The sequence below is a fragment of the Cavia porcellus genome, unplaced genomic scaffold (genome assembly GCF_034190915.1).
Source record: "Cavia porcellus strain 051 isolate PalLab524CR breed Dunkin Hartley unplaced genomic scaffold, mCavPor4.1 scaffold_6, whole genome shotgun sequence".
NCBI classification, from domain to species: domain Eukaryota; kingdom Metazoa; phylum Chordata; class Mammalia; order Rodentia; family Caviidae; genus Cavia; species Cavia porcellus.
The window spans coordinates 45,773,038-45,789,156 of record NW_026947489.1 but is presented as its reverse complement, the minus strand read 5'-3'; the positions used below and the strand labels follow the sequence as shown (position 1 = coordinate 45,789,156).

Below are 16,119 nucleotides of genomic sequence, written 5' to 3'. Positions count from 1 at the left end.
GCATGGTGCAGAAACTGCTGTAATCTTGTGGTTAAGACAGAAAAAAGTAAAAACATAACATCATTTGATGAGTGGAGCTTGGGGTTGAGCCTTGAAGAAGGGGTCCTCAGGTGTTCTATTTTCCTATCTCAGAAGGAGCTACCCTATAACCGAAGGGTGACCTCAGAAATCTTACAGAGTTGTTATTTTGTAGTTGTTCTGTAGCAAAGTCTTAGCAATGAAACCTTTCCCCAAATGGCTCCTGAGTAATCACTCTCAAATATTATCTTGCCCTGAAAAATAATACCTAACTGGAAAATAAGCCCCAGCATCATTTTCCAGGATGCTAGTAATATAAGACTTACTCCAAAATAAACCCCAGTCAAGATTGTTCAGATGGATGGACACATTTAATACCTCCATTGCAGCACAAAATGGATATATTAATTTCTAAAATAATATTAATTGCATAAAATTATATTAATTATATAAATAATGTTAATATATAAATAATACTGACATGAATACTTAAAATATTCATTATAATTAACTGTTTGTGAATATGTTATCACAGGGACCACTTCATAATGCTGCTGGTATCCCCAGAGTCAGTGACCCAAGGGAGAGCAAATAAGAGCCAAAATATTTTATTCTCTAACCTTGAAAATTACATTGCATAATCCATATATATATATATATATATATATATATATATTATATCCTTATATGTGTTAGTTATATCTTGTGTGGAAAAGGATTACACAAGGTTATGAACAATATATATTCTGGCATGTGATTCTGTCTTGGATTAGCAGTATGGACAGTTAGGTAAAGGATCCAATGAGAACTGATAACCACTTAATGAAAAAAAAAGTACAGAAACTAAGAGTTAGTTACAAAGCAGCAAGTTAAGAAGTCAGTTGATTCCTTAGCTTCTAGTTTGTGCTAGGTCTGCTGATTATTCTTCTATTGCAAACATTCCTTTTTCCCTTCATGCTTCAGAGACCTACATACTTCAAGAAAACAAATTGTTGCATTATTAAACATTTAACCTCTTCAGAGAACATAATTAAGAATATCTGTATAACTCCAGGAAATAAATCAGCAAATCTATTTGTATCCATTTTAGAAGTAGATTAGGATCCGATAGCTTCTTACTTCTTTCCTTCTTCCATTTTGGGTGCTCTACCATCTTCTTGCTTGGACACTTGGGACAGACATGGAAGAAATAGAGAGAAATTATTGTGTCATGTGTATTTGTCCCCCAAAACCTCTTTGTGCTGAAGGCTTCCTTGCTGGTGGGCTTTTGGGAAGTGACTGGCTCATGAGGGCTCCAGCTTTATCAAGTGACTTAGTCTGCTTATTATAGACAGCTATGTTATTCAGAAATGTTGTAGGCAGTCAGACAGTGCTGGTCCTCCAGAGGTCAGTGCAGAAGACAATTGTTGATAGAGGGCATTCGTTGAAGCTCAGGACTCAGGACAAAGAGGAATAACTATACTCATATACTTCCCCTAGGGACAAGCAGCAGTGATTGATTTTCTAAATAGGCATTAATCACTTTGTGTGGGGGCCAAAACTTCATTAGCCCATTCCTTCCTGAAAAATCCTTGTTCCTTACACATACAGTTGCTATGTGATTTGCTTCCCCATTTGATCTCCATTTAATCAATATTATCTAAAGGACTATATTTGTAATCTTATTGATTCATCATAGTTTTGTCTCACCTTGAAACTGCCTCATCTTGTGGCAACAAAACACTCTTAAAGAGCAGGGTTGGCAGACAATTCACTTTCCAGGTCCCCGCTCTGTCCCTCTTAGACAGAAGCTTTCTTTAATAAGAAACAGAAGCTTTCTCAATAAATTTTTCTTACTCTTAACCTTCATGGTTCCTAGATTTATTCCTTGATTATAGAGAACATGAACTCAGCATTTTGGACATCCAGGAAGTTGAGCGTTGTAATGTGAGATCATTTGTGACCTCTTCCCATTTGCTTTCTTTTCTCTGCCTTTATTCCTTTTGAAAATCCCCAAACTCTAGTCTTGAAAACTTTACTTATTTTATGACTTATAGTTTAAATACCTACCTAACAGTTAGACCTCAAAGAGTGAGTGAAATTTGGCCAAATTTCCAAAAAGCCTCCTTCTCCCCCTTAATTGGCCATAAAAACTACACAACAGGAAACAATTAGGTTTATCTCAAGGCACTAAACTGCCTGGTGCTCACATTCTGTGTGTCAATTAATCAGATGTGTAAGAAGGTCTTGTAACATTCCAGAGCAATGATAATACTACAAAGATGGTATCCATCAAAAGCCCTTGACCTTGTGAACTCATACAGGGATACATAACAGAAGGGAACAAAGAAATCAACACCAGCCAGCCAGTGGCCAGGAGTTTAATGGCAAAAGCTGACTGAAAAAAACCTCATTCATTTCCAAAATCTTGGTGTCCAATGGATAAATTTCTTGAGTATGCCATAGCAATATTTGCCTAATATTATTTGGAGGTCCATATATCATCCCTATTACATAGATGAAATGTTTTATTTTTTTCCACCATATTATGGATTGAACCCAGGATCTTCATGCTAGGCAAGTATTCTATCACTGAGTTAGACCATGTTTTTGGCAGGGTCTTGCTAAAATGCCCAATTTGATTTCAAATTTACAATCCTCTTGCCTCAGCCTCTGAAAGAGCTGAGATGACCAGCATGTGCTACTATTCCTGGCCATTGATGAGATCGTAATTTTATGGTATATTGGGAGGTGATGGAAATGGGTATAGGGTCTAGTTGAGGAAAGTGTGTAATGTAGACAGGACTTTGGGGGCCACAGTTGGTCCCCATCCCCATTCTTTATGATTCTTTTCTTTTTCTCTGCTTCCTAGATGCCAAATTATTTCAAGTGTCTTCCATCACATCCATCTGCCATGATAATTCTGTCTCACTGCAGGACTAAAAGCTATCAAATCAGCCAACCATGAACTGAAATCTCTGAAACCATGAATCAAAATGTAAACTTTATTTTATTTATTTGAAGAGAATAAATCCAAATGAGAGAAAACAAAATGGCGTCAGTCAAAACAAAAGGATGGACATTATACATGACTTAAAACTTAAATACAGTGGTTCAACAATGAGGCTTCTCTGCCACTGTTCCTAAATCCATGGTCTTTTTCATCTCTCTCTAGAATGTCCTTCAGTATTTTTGTACTACTGTTGGATTGATGGTCATCAACTCCCCCAGTTCTTCTTTGTCATGGAAGCATCTTGCTTCTCCATTCATTTTGAGAGATAGTTTTTCAGGATACATCAACCTGGGTCATAGGTTATTTTCTTTCAGGGCTTGAAATACTTCACTCCAAGCTTTTCTTGATTTGATGGTTTGTGTCAAGAAGTTTGTCGTGATTCTGAGGGGTTTTCCTTTATAGGTGATCTGTTCTTTTCTCTAATAGCTTTTAATATTCTGTTCTTGTGTTGAATTTTTGGGATCTTGATTATTATATGTCTGGGTATAGATCTATTTTGGTTATATCTGGCTGGAGTTCTGTATGACTTATATATCTGAATATCATTTCCTTTTCCTATGCTTGGGAAGTTTTCTTTAATTATTTCTGTACATAGCCTTTGTATTTCACTTGTGGTTACTCCTGCTTCTTCACTCACATTTTTTATTCTCAAGTTATAGATTCTCTTTTCATGTTCTAGTCTTTGTATTGTTACTTCTTGATTCCTTTTTATTTTTAAGAGAACTTTCCTTTCATGATTGGAAGTTGCAAACCTGTCTTCAAAGTTTGATAGTCTTTCCTTGGTTTCTTTCAAGAAGTTTTGCCAGCTCTCAATGGAGTTTTTAATTTCCTGGTAAACTCTTTGAATCTGTTTCATGTACTCTAAAATTTTTTTATATTCTTCATTGAAGGTTTCCCTCCTTGTTTTAGGTTCCTCTGTTCTTCCATCTGTATCTTCTGGAGATCTGCTTAGCATTTCTTTTATTGTTTTTCTTATATTTTCCTTTACTTATATTAATATTCCTGTTTTAAGTTCTTTAATAGTTTCACAAAGTTGTTTCTTTGTGTCAGATGCTGTTTCTTCAGAAACTGCAGGTGCACAACTCCCAGTCTCTTCTGTGTTTACCTCTCCTGGGCCAATACCGCTTGGGTTGGAGGCTGGAGACTGCCTTTTGTTTCTTCCTCTTGTTATGTTTCTAGTATCTTCCTGACACATGGGTATTGGGGGCCCAGCACTTCCTGTATTGGTTATAATTACTCTGAAGCATGCTGGCTAGGGATTGCTGCTTTCCTCAATCTGCTGATGACTACTGGAATATAAGCAGGGGCAGAGCAGGCTAGCCCCTCCTTTCTGAGCTGGTAACCGACAGGGAGTCTTCATTCCGTTAGTATATACAGCATAGGTGGGGTTGGTTAGGGATAGTTTTAGGGAAATCTCGGCCTTGGTTGTTGGATTGCACACTGGGGTGGGACTCAGTCCAAGCAATTTTCACCAATCTGCCCTGCACTAGGAGTGGCTCAATGAAGCCAGCTGCAGTTCTGGTTCCAGGCTTATCCTGCCTGACTCTAAAATGGTACCCGGCCAATTGCCTGCTCCTGTGGAAGGACTAAGTCCCCCACACTCACAGCGAGCCAGTGCAGTTCTCCGGTCCACTGCTCCCCTCCATGACCATGTCTTCTTGCTGAGGCCTTCAGGCTTGCCAACCCCCAACTTCACTGTGACTGTGCATCTCCAGATTCCAGTGGCACTTCACACACAGTGGGACTGGCTCTGGTGAAAGTGCATCTGGCTACCACCTTCTGTTTAAATTTTTTTGTTTCTTTTTTTTTAACTTTAGTTTCTTCCTGGGTCAAGGGGATCCATTTCTTACCTTCTGGTCTTCTCCAGAATGCTGTATTCCAGAATCTGGGCTGTTTCTCTCAGATAGACTTTTTACTTTGTTGCCTATTATTCTGTCATCTTCCCAGAATCCCCAAAATTTTCAATTTTCAATTGCTTTTCCTGGGCTGGGGATCTAGCTCAGTGCCATAAATGCCTGCCTAGCAAGCACAAAATTATAAGTTTGATCCCTAGTACAAAAATATTTTTGTTTTTCCTCAGATATTTGATCGCAGTGACTAAAACCTGACTAACCCAGGGGCCCTAGACCATGATATTTTGCTGCTCAAAATTCTCCAGTGACTGAGCATTGTGGTGCATGCCTTGGAGGTTGAAGAAGGAGGATTATTGAGAGTTTGAGGACAACCTGGGCTACAAAGTGAGTTCAAAACCATCCTGAACTCCTGGCTCAAAAAACAAAGTAAAGTGAAGCAAAACAAAATAAAACAAGAATTCTGCAATGAGCTTCCTTTCTACTCAGCAAAATCCAATCTTTAAAATACCATTCTCTACTCAGAAAACAGCATAATCTTTTCTTACCAACTACTCCACTATTGGAGCTTCTGATATAGGGATGATACACAACCTCTGAATAACCTACATAATATAAGGTAAATATTATGCTGAGTTCATGTTGTCTAAAATAAAAGAATGAATTGGAGCAGCAATGGAGGTTAAGAGCACAAAATATGTATTGAGGGAAAGAGGACTTCTGACTGAGAGACAGAAAGGGTCCCGAATGGCTTGTTGGAGATCCTGCTTCTCAAGGGAGTTTTATAGAGGAAAAATACCAAGGTGAGGGAGGGAAGATCTAAGGTGGAACAAAACTATAATCAGCTAATAAGATTACAGGTATAGTCATTTAGGTAACATTGATCCAATGGGAAATTACAAAATGAGTATGAAATGGGACAAAACTATGGACAACCAATAAGATTATGAACACAATCATTTAGGTAATATTGATGTAATGGGGATCAAATGGGGGAGCAAGTCTTGTAGCAAGTGTACATGGACCAAACAGAGACTTTTCCTAAAAGGGAGGTGTTTGTTCCCCCACACAAGGTGATCAATACCTGGTTAGAATATCACTTATTGCTGTTCATCCCTAGAGGAAGTATGTGGACATAGTCATTCTATCTTTTTTCTTGAGGTCTGGCCTTTAAAAAAATGCATCTCCACCCATAGTTGTAATGCATCTATACTGACTCCCTTGATGGCCCATCCCTGACTACCTATAATATTTTTATCTAACTTAGCTATACATAATAATTTCATTCACACTTGTACAACAAAGTACAAGAAATAAAGAAGACAATAAGTATATCTTTTACATCCATGAGAAATAGATATGCCTTGTAATTACCCCTTTCATATTTTACTTCCTAAGAGTTCTGAAAAAGTATTTTCAACTCCCATGGCCCATGACAACCTCAAAAAATTAGTGCAGAATACAAGAACACAACTGTGGGTGGAGGCATATTTCTTAAAGGCTTGATCTCAAGACAGAGATGAAATGACTACATCTACATACTTCTACATACTTCCCATAGGGTTAAACAGTAATGATTGATATTCTAAATAGCCATCAATCACCTGGGTGGAGGACCAAGATTTTGACCCATCTCTTCTAGGAAAGTCCTTCTTTTTTGACTGATCCTTTACAGGAAATGTCCTTGTTTTTTCCATGCACACTGGTTACATGACTTGCTTCCCCATTGGACAAATATTACCTAAGTGACTATACTTGCAATGTTATTGGTTTATCATAGTTTTCTCCCACCTTATATACACCTTGTGACATGACTTCTTTTTACATTGGACCAATATTACCTAAGCAATTATACTTACAATCTTATTTGTTGCCCATAATTTTGTTTACTTTATACCCACCTCATGATTTCATACCCACTTCAAGATTTTGCTGTATAAATCTATAAATCTTCCTTTAAGAAGTGGGCTCATGGGCAATCCAATTTCTGGGTCACTTTCTGTCTGTCTTAGATAGAAGCCATCCTTTCCTCAAAAATATTTCCTACTCTTAACTCTTCCATTTCCTAGAATTTACTCATTTGTTTTGGGGAATGTGAACTTGGTGTATTACATACCTAGCAGATTTGGAGTTATAGTATTTCTCTTATATTATTTGTATTACTTGGATGTCCTTTGTCTTCCCTGTATCAAAATTGTCACCAGATTTCAGTCAGTTTTGTGTCATATGTATTAACTCTGACATTGCTTGCTCAGTAATCAGTTGCTGCTGGATATGGTGGTGCATATCTGTAATCTTGTACCTTGGAAGATGGAGGCAGGAGGATCACTGTGAGTGTGAGTTTAGCCTGAGATAATAGCAAGACTCTGTCTCAGAAAAACAAAACAAAACTAACAAAAATAAAACAAACAGCAGAATTTCTTTTTTCCAGTCCTAAATTTGCTCCTAAGCCTAAGAAGGACAATTGTTAAGTAAAAATTATGGGAAGTCCTTTTTTTAGGACTAGGTAGGGGGCATAAATCAGAACAAAAATAAAAATGAAGTCATTCATGATAAAACTCCACATCACCCCACAGAAAATAAGCTATTTATCTGACCTTCCAGGAACCAAGTGAAACAAGTGATAGCAGCAGATTTCCCAAAGAGATTAGTTTCACTCCATGTAACAATGAAGCTTTAATCCTTGTATAATAGAAGTGACCTGATGTTAACTACTGTTACTGCCACCACTTCATAAAGCTCAGCTGGGAGGTATTTTATTTCTTCTGCCTCAATGCTTGTGTGAGTTTGGGTTATGGGTTACATTTTGCTTCCACTTCCTTTTTTATTTAGTTGTTTTCTGCATTGGAGCTTGCAAATTGCTTATGTTAGGTAGCTTTATTACTAGTATTGAGATCGCCTTAGTAAATGATTAATTTTTAAAGATATCTTTTAAGCATAGCTGGCTTTTGGCTCTTGAGTTTGTCCTAATTTATTAGGGATGAAAGTTTGCTGCCTGTTTGGCCTAGCATTCAGCTCTTTGATACCAGATACAGTATCTTTTTATGTCCTCCAGATAGTCTAGGTATTGGTGTACAAGGAAGATCAATTGATCGCAACAATTATGTCATCATGGCTGAGGTAGGACAATTAATAACAATAGTATTGAGTACAGATTAGAAAATGCCAAACTGTGAAAATTATTCATTTGCCAACTTTATAGGTACAAGATTTATAGTTATATAACAATATCTAAGACAAATTAAACAGCTATATACAGGAAATATCCACTCAGAGAATTTTTATCTTGAAAGGAGAAAAATGTAAATGGGGAGGAGACTGAGAGAACATGGCTGACAGACAACAGCAACTACTGAACGCTCTCTAAAGGCTCGGCTCAGAGGCCAGGAATGATGCGGACTAAGGAGATACGAACCAGTAGAGATATGCTCTGCTGACTCAGGAACGAACTGGGCTGAGAGAATCCAACTTGGAATACAGTCCTGGCGCTAAAATAGGAACAGAAAAATCTCGGTGTGGAGGCTCGACTCCGCGCCATTGGAAACCACGGTTTGGATTTCCCGCCGTCCGGCGGCCGGCTACCTCCACAGCGGCTCGGCAAGGAGAGACGCGACTGCCGAGCTCTGGGAACGGGAGTCTCCGGAGTGGGAAACGCGACGGACAGGGAGGAAGGCTGACTGGTGGCGAGGTGAGCGAGGAACTGACTCCCTACCGCAGTTTGACTCCAGCGGAGGTTTTTCTGGGCGCGGGCAGTCCTGTAAGAGCAGGGCGCGGTGGCAACTGCAGCCGCACGTTTCCCTCTCGGACGGGATTGGTGAAAGGTGCCTGGCCGGAGGGACGCTGCTGGCGGACTCCCTAGGCTGGCCTAACCCAGATCCCAGAGCCTGACGGTGGCCCGGAGGAGCGACCGACTCCCGCGTAGGCTGCCTCCTCCGCAACTCCCTGGGGCGCAGCGGTGAGCGGGAACAACTAGCCAGCGCAATTTGATCAAGCTGTGGCTGACAGGCAGGGAAGCCGGGCCTCCTGTGTAAGATTACATTTTATAAGGAACAGAAAATATGGGGAAGGGAAGCAACAAAAAAGGCTCCTCGACCCCCAATCCTGAGAACCAGGCAATAGTGGACACTGCACCAATATACATTAAGCACCATTTAGAGAGCCTCATAGACCAATTCAGGAATGAAGTTATCAATGACCTGAAGCTAGAAGTATGCAGAATAGTTAGAGAAATGCTAAGCACCACCCAGGAAAAAGCAGATGGTGGAATGGAAGAACAGAAAAAGAGGGGAGAATTGCTTGATGGAGAAAACAGAGAAAGCATTGAGTATGTGAAGCAGGTGCAAAGGGACTATCAAGAAATTAAGAAGTCTACCCAAGACTGGCATAACAGCTTGAAAGAAACTAAGGACAGACTATCTGAATTGGAGGGCAGACTTGAAACATGGGAGAATGAAATGAAAAACTTCTTAAAAATAACAAACACACAGCAATAATACAAAGACAAGAAGATGATAAGAGGAGCCATAACTTAAGGATTAAGAACATAAAAGAAGAAGTAGGGACACAAACAAGTGAACTACAAAAGCTACTCACAGAAATAATCCAGGAGAATTTTCCTAACTTAGCAAAAGGTAAAGATACTCAAATGTATGAGGCATACAGGACCCCAGCTACCTACAACCCTAACAGAGAAACACCCAGGCATATAATAATAAAAATTCCAGAAATTCAATACAAGAACAGAATATTAAAAGCTGTAAGAGACAAGAAACAGATCACTTACAAGGGAAGACCCATCAGAATTACAGCAGATTTCTCTTCACAAACCATCAAATCACGAAGAGCATGGGGAGAAATAATTCAAGCTTTGAAAGATAATAATCTACATCCAAGATTGAGATATCCTGCACAACTGTCCCTGGAAATTGATGGAAAAACGAGGTGCTTCCAGGATAAAGAGGAACTGGGGGAATTTGCAACCACCAATTCAACCCTACAGAAAGTATTGCAGGATATTCTAAAAAAAGAAAAATACAAAGAACCCAGAAATAGGGGCGGGGAGGCCACAATGAATGGAGCAGAGAACAAAATGAAGAAGACAAACTGACAGCTGCTGACAGAAAAAGAGCTCAACAGAAATGAGACAGAAGATTGGATGATAGGAACAGCTTTTTTTGGAGAAAATGACATCTTAATAGGTAATGCTGATTTAGTACCATCTTGTTTTGAAGTCTCATCTAGCTTTTGTTCTTCTGTCTCCAATGGTCTAAACAGGTTGTATCTTATTGGATTTTGTTATGTACGATAGTATAAGAAAAAACCTTTTAAAGACAAGGAGATTATACAGAGACCATTGTTCATTTTCTGTTAGTCGATTCTAAATACTCTATAATGCTGTCATTCTCTTAAATGGATTTACATTGTTTTGATATACTTAATGCTACAGTATATGAAGTTGTACTCAAGGACTTCAGGGAGGGAGTCAATATGGTAACTATTTTTGGGTCAGGATTAGCTGGTGGTGAAACACTATTCTGCTTAAATGGTTATGTTTTGATCTGCCCTGTTTCGCTGTTATGCCCTCCTTTTTCTCAATCTCCACTCCATTATTTACTTTTTTATTTTTATCCATTTAATTAAAGGGAAAAATATAGCAGGATATAATATAGTAACCCACTTTGACTTTCTATTATCTCGATTTGAAGCCCTGTATTACTCTCACCATCTTGTTTTTGACTGAGGTTCCTATATTCTGTTTTGCTGGATAGTATCAGGTTCGAAAGTTTAGGCATCAGCTGAGAAGATAATGAGATTCATTATAACGCCCATTCTCGTTGACTTTTATCTACTTTTGAAGACCTACAATATCTCCAATGTTTTGGTTTTGTCGGTTTTATTCTTTACGGTTTTGTTCAATTGTATTACAACTAATGATATAGGCAATTCTATTAGAAATAGCGGGAGGCATTATGGTAACCATTGTTGATCACCTTGTATTATGTTTTTATATTATCTATTATGTCCACCCTTTTGACTTGACCGATTCTGTTCTGTTATGTCACATTTGGTTTTACTCTCTTCTAAAAAAGCAACAAGAACCGTGGGAGCAATGAAACCCAAAATGTGTAATAGTCACTGTACAAAAGAGAGGAAAAGAAAGTGCTCTAAACTATATAACTGCATGTATATTTAAATGTATAAGATAGAAAATGATAGCACAGAGTTTTATTGGATCATTGAACAGAACTGTTTGCAGTATCATTGTTGGAATGTCCACTCTACAAGCTTTAATTTTGTGACTTAAACAATTATTTCTAAGATGGCAATATGTAATCCATTAACTAGTGATTTCCTACTGCGCATTTTTTTATTCTGTAAATCTGTATAACTCGTACTCCTTCACTGTTTTTTTTTCTTTCTTTTCTTTTCTCCTTAAATAAAAAAAAAAAAAAGAAAAAAAAAAAGAAAAATGTAAATGGGATAAGAGGAAAAAATAGAGAAATAAAAGAAAAGAAAGAGATCAGAGCCAAGGTTAAAGGACAAAGGAAGCTTACCTAAGTCCTTGGAAACTGGTGAAAAAGAAGGGAAAGAAAGAGAAAACAAAACTAAAAATGATGTTGTGAAGAACCACTCAGACTTCTTCAAATCTCAGGGGCATCTAAGGATATGTAACTGGGTATTAGCACAGATAAACATGCATGCACTGGTTATAGCACTCTACAAAGATGTAAGTATGAGATAAATACCTGTATAACAATTATACAAGAAAGACATAGGTGCATCTCCGCTCTGCTCCATGCTGCCTGCTGTTGCTGATGTTTTGCATATATATGTTCTTACGTTCTTTAACTTTGGAACCTCACCTGCAAAAGTCTCCCTTGGGTCTCCTGAGTGGGCTGACAAATGTTCACATTCATGAAAACAAACCAATCAAAAAAGACAAAAAGCACCAAAAGCAAAGGAGGGGAAAAGAGAGAGACAGAGACAGAGAGAGAGAGAGAGAGAGAGAGAGAGAGAGAGAGAGAGAGAGAGAAAGAGAGAGGTGTGATTTTAAGTCCATGATTATCTTGGGCAGGACTCTGCTCCTGCTCATAGAATAAGGAGGCATGGTCCATGCTTGTGTTAGTTACTTTTTACTCGTTGCTGAGACAAAATACCTGATGCCCAAAGTTGGGAAAGAAAAGGTTTATTTTTTACAGTTTTTGGAGGTTTCAGTCCATACTCAGCTGGCTCCAAGGCAAGGTGGCATGGCAGGGCTACAGTTCATGGCGGCGGCAAACAGCAAGGCAGAAACTGGCAAGAGAGAGAGAGACACACACACACCTTCTTCCTGCCATTACATTACATCCTGGCTCCACCCCTAGGCCCGTGTAGCACTCACACCTCCAATCCAAGTGCCAGACAATGAACCAATCACAAATGCACAGTGCAAATGCATGAGTCCTGGAGGCCACCAACATAAACCATGACAATGCTGAATAATCCCAGAAAGTCTGCAATAGGATTAGGGCATAGTACCAGTACTTCAAATCCATAGAAGTTCAGGCTGATCCTGTCCTCTGGTTTTGGATTTGGGCCCTGAGTCCTTCAGCCTAGAACAGTCTGGGTGCCAGCCTGACTTTTGCTCCTGGACCCTGGACACCTCCTGCAGTTATTCCTCACCCAGTCACTGTGGGACCCTGAAGTGAAGCCAACCCACAACTGCTTTAAGTCCCATGTTCAGGTAACCTCCCCCTAAGTTGATATCTCACCAACCACCCTGTCCAGAGCACACAGAATTCTCTTCAATCTGAGTCACTCACCAGGTGTTGCACTGGTGTGTTTCTCCCTGGAGGCCTCTGTGCCACGTGATCTCATTATGTCTCTCTGGATTGAATCCTCTCACACTTGAGCCAGGAGCTGGGGAGAAAGTGCAGATTGACCTGTCCTTGTTTTGCACTTAGGTCTGTATCTTTCTTGTGGATTCAGATTTTCTCTTTATATCTTCCCTGGTTTCCAGAACTTCATCTCCCTCCCTATTTTCCTTCCCCAAGTTGTAATTTTCTACTGTCTGTATTCTAAATCTTGGAGAGATTGACTTGTTGCTGTTTACCACTCTGCCATCCTCCAGGAAGTCAACTTGATGTTAACTTATTTTTCTATTTTTCAGTTTCCTTGTTCTTACCTTACAAGGAAAGTTACTTTGACCTAGCTAGTTTTTGTTTGTGTCTGTCTTTTTTAAAAAACATCTTTCTGTTTAAAAAACCAATCTCTCTGCTTAGCCCATCAGAATATTTATTTTATGAAGTGAATTGTTGCCTGGTTATCAAATCAAAATGAAGTCAATTAAGATTTTAAAGTAGAGCTGGCATGGTGTCAACTACTTGGAAGGCTGAAGCAGGAATATCACTTGAACTGAAGCTTTTGAGGTTAACCTAAGCAACAGAGCAAGATTCTCTTTACAAAATCTTTTAGCTAAATCACTGTAATAATTTTTCTTATGACACATATCTATACTCAGGCATCAAAAATAAAAACAGCTCATCTGTGATCCTGTGATCTCCTTTATTCATGCAAGAAATGTTTACTGAGCACAATTTTTGAGTTGAGCACTGTCTTCCCAGGGAGAGGGCTGGGAATAGAATTCCTGGAGCTTAGATTCAGAGAAGCTGGGAAACAAGGAACAGATAATATGTGACACAATAGTGTGTGCGTGCTGTACTATCAAATGAACCAGGTTAATGGAACAGAAGACACTAAGTACTGAGGTTAGAAAAGTCACCATAATGACAGTGTTAGATTCCTGAGCATGTTACCAATCCCTTAGGTTTATACATTTAGGTTCATCTGCTTGCTGTTGACTAAAGCAAAGGACACTATTTATTTTGGTAAAAAGAAAAGAAGATTCACTCAATGGTAGCTCTAAGGGGATGAAGCAACCCATTTGCTCCATTTCACTATTTACAAGTGGGCCAGGGTCTTTTATAGTAAGAAACAGAAGGGAGATGGAACACAGAGAGACAATTCAGCTCTCTCCACTTGCTTTATCTCTTTTCAGTCATCTTCAGTCCATCCTCCTCTTTCTAGCAGAAAGGAAATTGGGTGCAGGAGCCAGCCTATTAGTCTTGTGCCTGGTGGTGAAGGAGGATAAAAAACAAAGATGCACACAATTCTCCCTTTGCTTTATTGTAGTCTTGAGGGCCTTGCTGTACCACATCACCTGACTGGCTGACTCGTGTTGGGCTGGCACATTCCATCACAAGTAGCTGAGACGAGAGCAAGGGAGAGCCAGATGCTTGAGCCTGAAAAAGTATCACTGAAGTTGTGGGGGACGCTGTGGCTACAAAGCTCAGGTTGGCTGAGGACATGTAGGGATGTGAACACACTGTCTAGCCCAGGGGCAGAGCAGGACAAATTTCTGCTCCATGACTTAGCACGTGATAACCACACATTCATGCATGTAAGAATGTAAATAGATGATAATGGCACATAGAAGAAATAAACAAGGCAGGCACAGCTGCTCTTTCTTGCTGCTGCCTGCTTTTTGAACTGACATCTGTCTGGCGTGGTATCTTTTCTCTTGGGATCTCCTCTGCAGAAATACTACTCCAGGCTCCACAGCCTTGACAGTTATGAAGTTATATAGAAAAGAAAGCTAGTATCAGAAAGTATCTAATCATTATACCTGCCAGAAGGGCATTTTGCCTTTAGGCAACTATGCCTAAGAGCTTTCTTTTCTTTTTGTTTCTTTTTTCTTTCTTTCTTCATTCATTTATTAATTCATTCAAATATTTATCGATCAGCTAAAAGAGATACAAATGTAATTAAAACAAGAGGCAGGTCATGTAGACGAGTATTAGCAATATGTAAGGTTCACTGAATTGCAGCAGTTAAAAGAAAAACAAAAGTGCTTTAGAAAAAAATGTTGCTTCCAGACTGGAAGAGGGTGTGAATGGCAAATCAGGAAAGGGGACTGAGATAAAAATGTAAGACTTCAGTCTGGAATGTGGATACTCAGTCTGGAGTATTACTTGTCTTTCTTTTTCCTTTCTTCCATCTTTGGGTTTATCAGTAGTGCCCCTAGACTGTTCAGTGCACTATTTCTATACTTACCTGCATTTTGGTTTAATATCTTCCATAGAACTAGGTCCTTTGGGTGTTTTAGGAGTCTTTTCTTGTGTTGTGAAGGATTCTTAGCCTTCTGATCTTGGTGTTGATAGCTTTGATCTTTTGCATTCTGGTTTGATTTTTGTGCAATTTTGGCTGGAGTGTCTCATATCAACTTCTTCACTGGAGGTTTTTCTTCAGTTTCCTCAGCATCAAAATCATCATCTTTGTCATCATCTTTGCCATCATCATCATCATCATCATCATCATCACCGTCAGTGGATAATTTTACTTTTTTCTGTGGAAACTTTCTACCATTTCCAAGAGACTCCTTTCCAGATATACTCAAAAGTTTTACATCCTCTTCCTCTACCTCTTTCTCATCTGACTCTGCAATTCCACAGCTACTAACTGCTTTCCATAATATGCACATTCACATCAGCCTTAAGATACAGGTGGTACAATTTCAAAGCCTTCAAGGAAAACTATTGGTTATGCAGACATTTTCAAAATTGCCAATGTTAATTTAATTGGGATGCCTTTATAATTCATGGCCTCTGCTTCAACAATGCATGGTTCATCCTTTGCACCAGTCCCTAAGCTGAGCGTTCTTAATGGCAACTGGTGCTCATTTTCATCATTATCTACCTTAAAGTGATAATCATCATTGGCCTTTAGCAACAAAAGAGGTATTTTAGCAGGCAAAAAGATATTTCTAGAGACTCAGGGGCCTCAACTCCATATCCACTGAATCTTCCTTAGAGAGGTGGCATGCACTTTGGTGGGAGAGCAGGCAGATGGAAATGAATGGCTGCTACTCCTGAGAACAGACATGCAGGGTGGATTCACAACAGCAGAACTCTCTCTGGAGCTCTGTGGTTCTACTTCTTTTTGATATGGTTGACACAGAGGTGACCTTTTGTTTGAAAATTTTCCCACTTATCTCTAAATGTGTTTTCTGTACTTCTGTTTTGAAGACATTACCAATTAATCATCTACAGCTTTGTTCTTTGGTGTTGAGGTAGCATTCCCCAGTGATGGTCAGTCAGAACATGTCCTAGAATAGAAGTGATATAAAGACAATTGTAATTTGTATCACGAGCCCTTCCTGCCAAGTTTGAACTGTATTGGAGATAGAAAGTATGGTTCTTAGGATGGGTTTACCTAGAGTCC

At 39.1% G+C, this 16,119-nt stretch overlaps 1 pseudogene; it reads right to left on the bottom strand.

Annotated features, from left to right (window-relative positions):
• Positions 1-14,928: 14,928 nt before the first annotated feature.
• On the bottom strand, positions 14,929-15,618 carry LOC100721915 (nucleophosmin-like; annotated as a pseudogene).
• Positions 15,619-16,119: the final 501 nt, after the last annotated feature.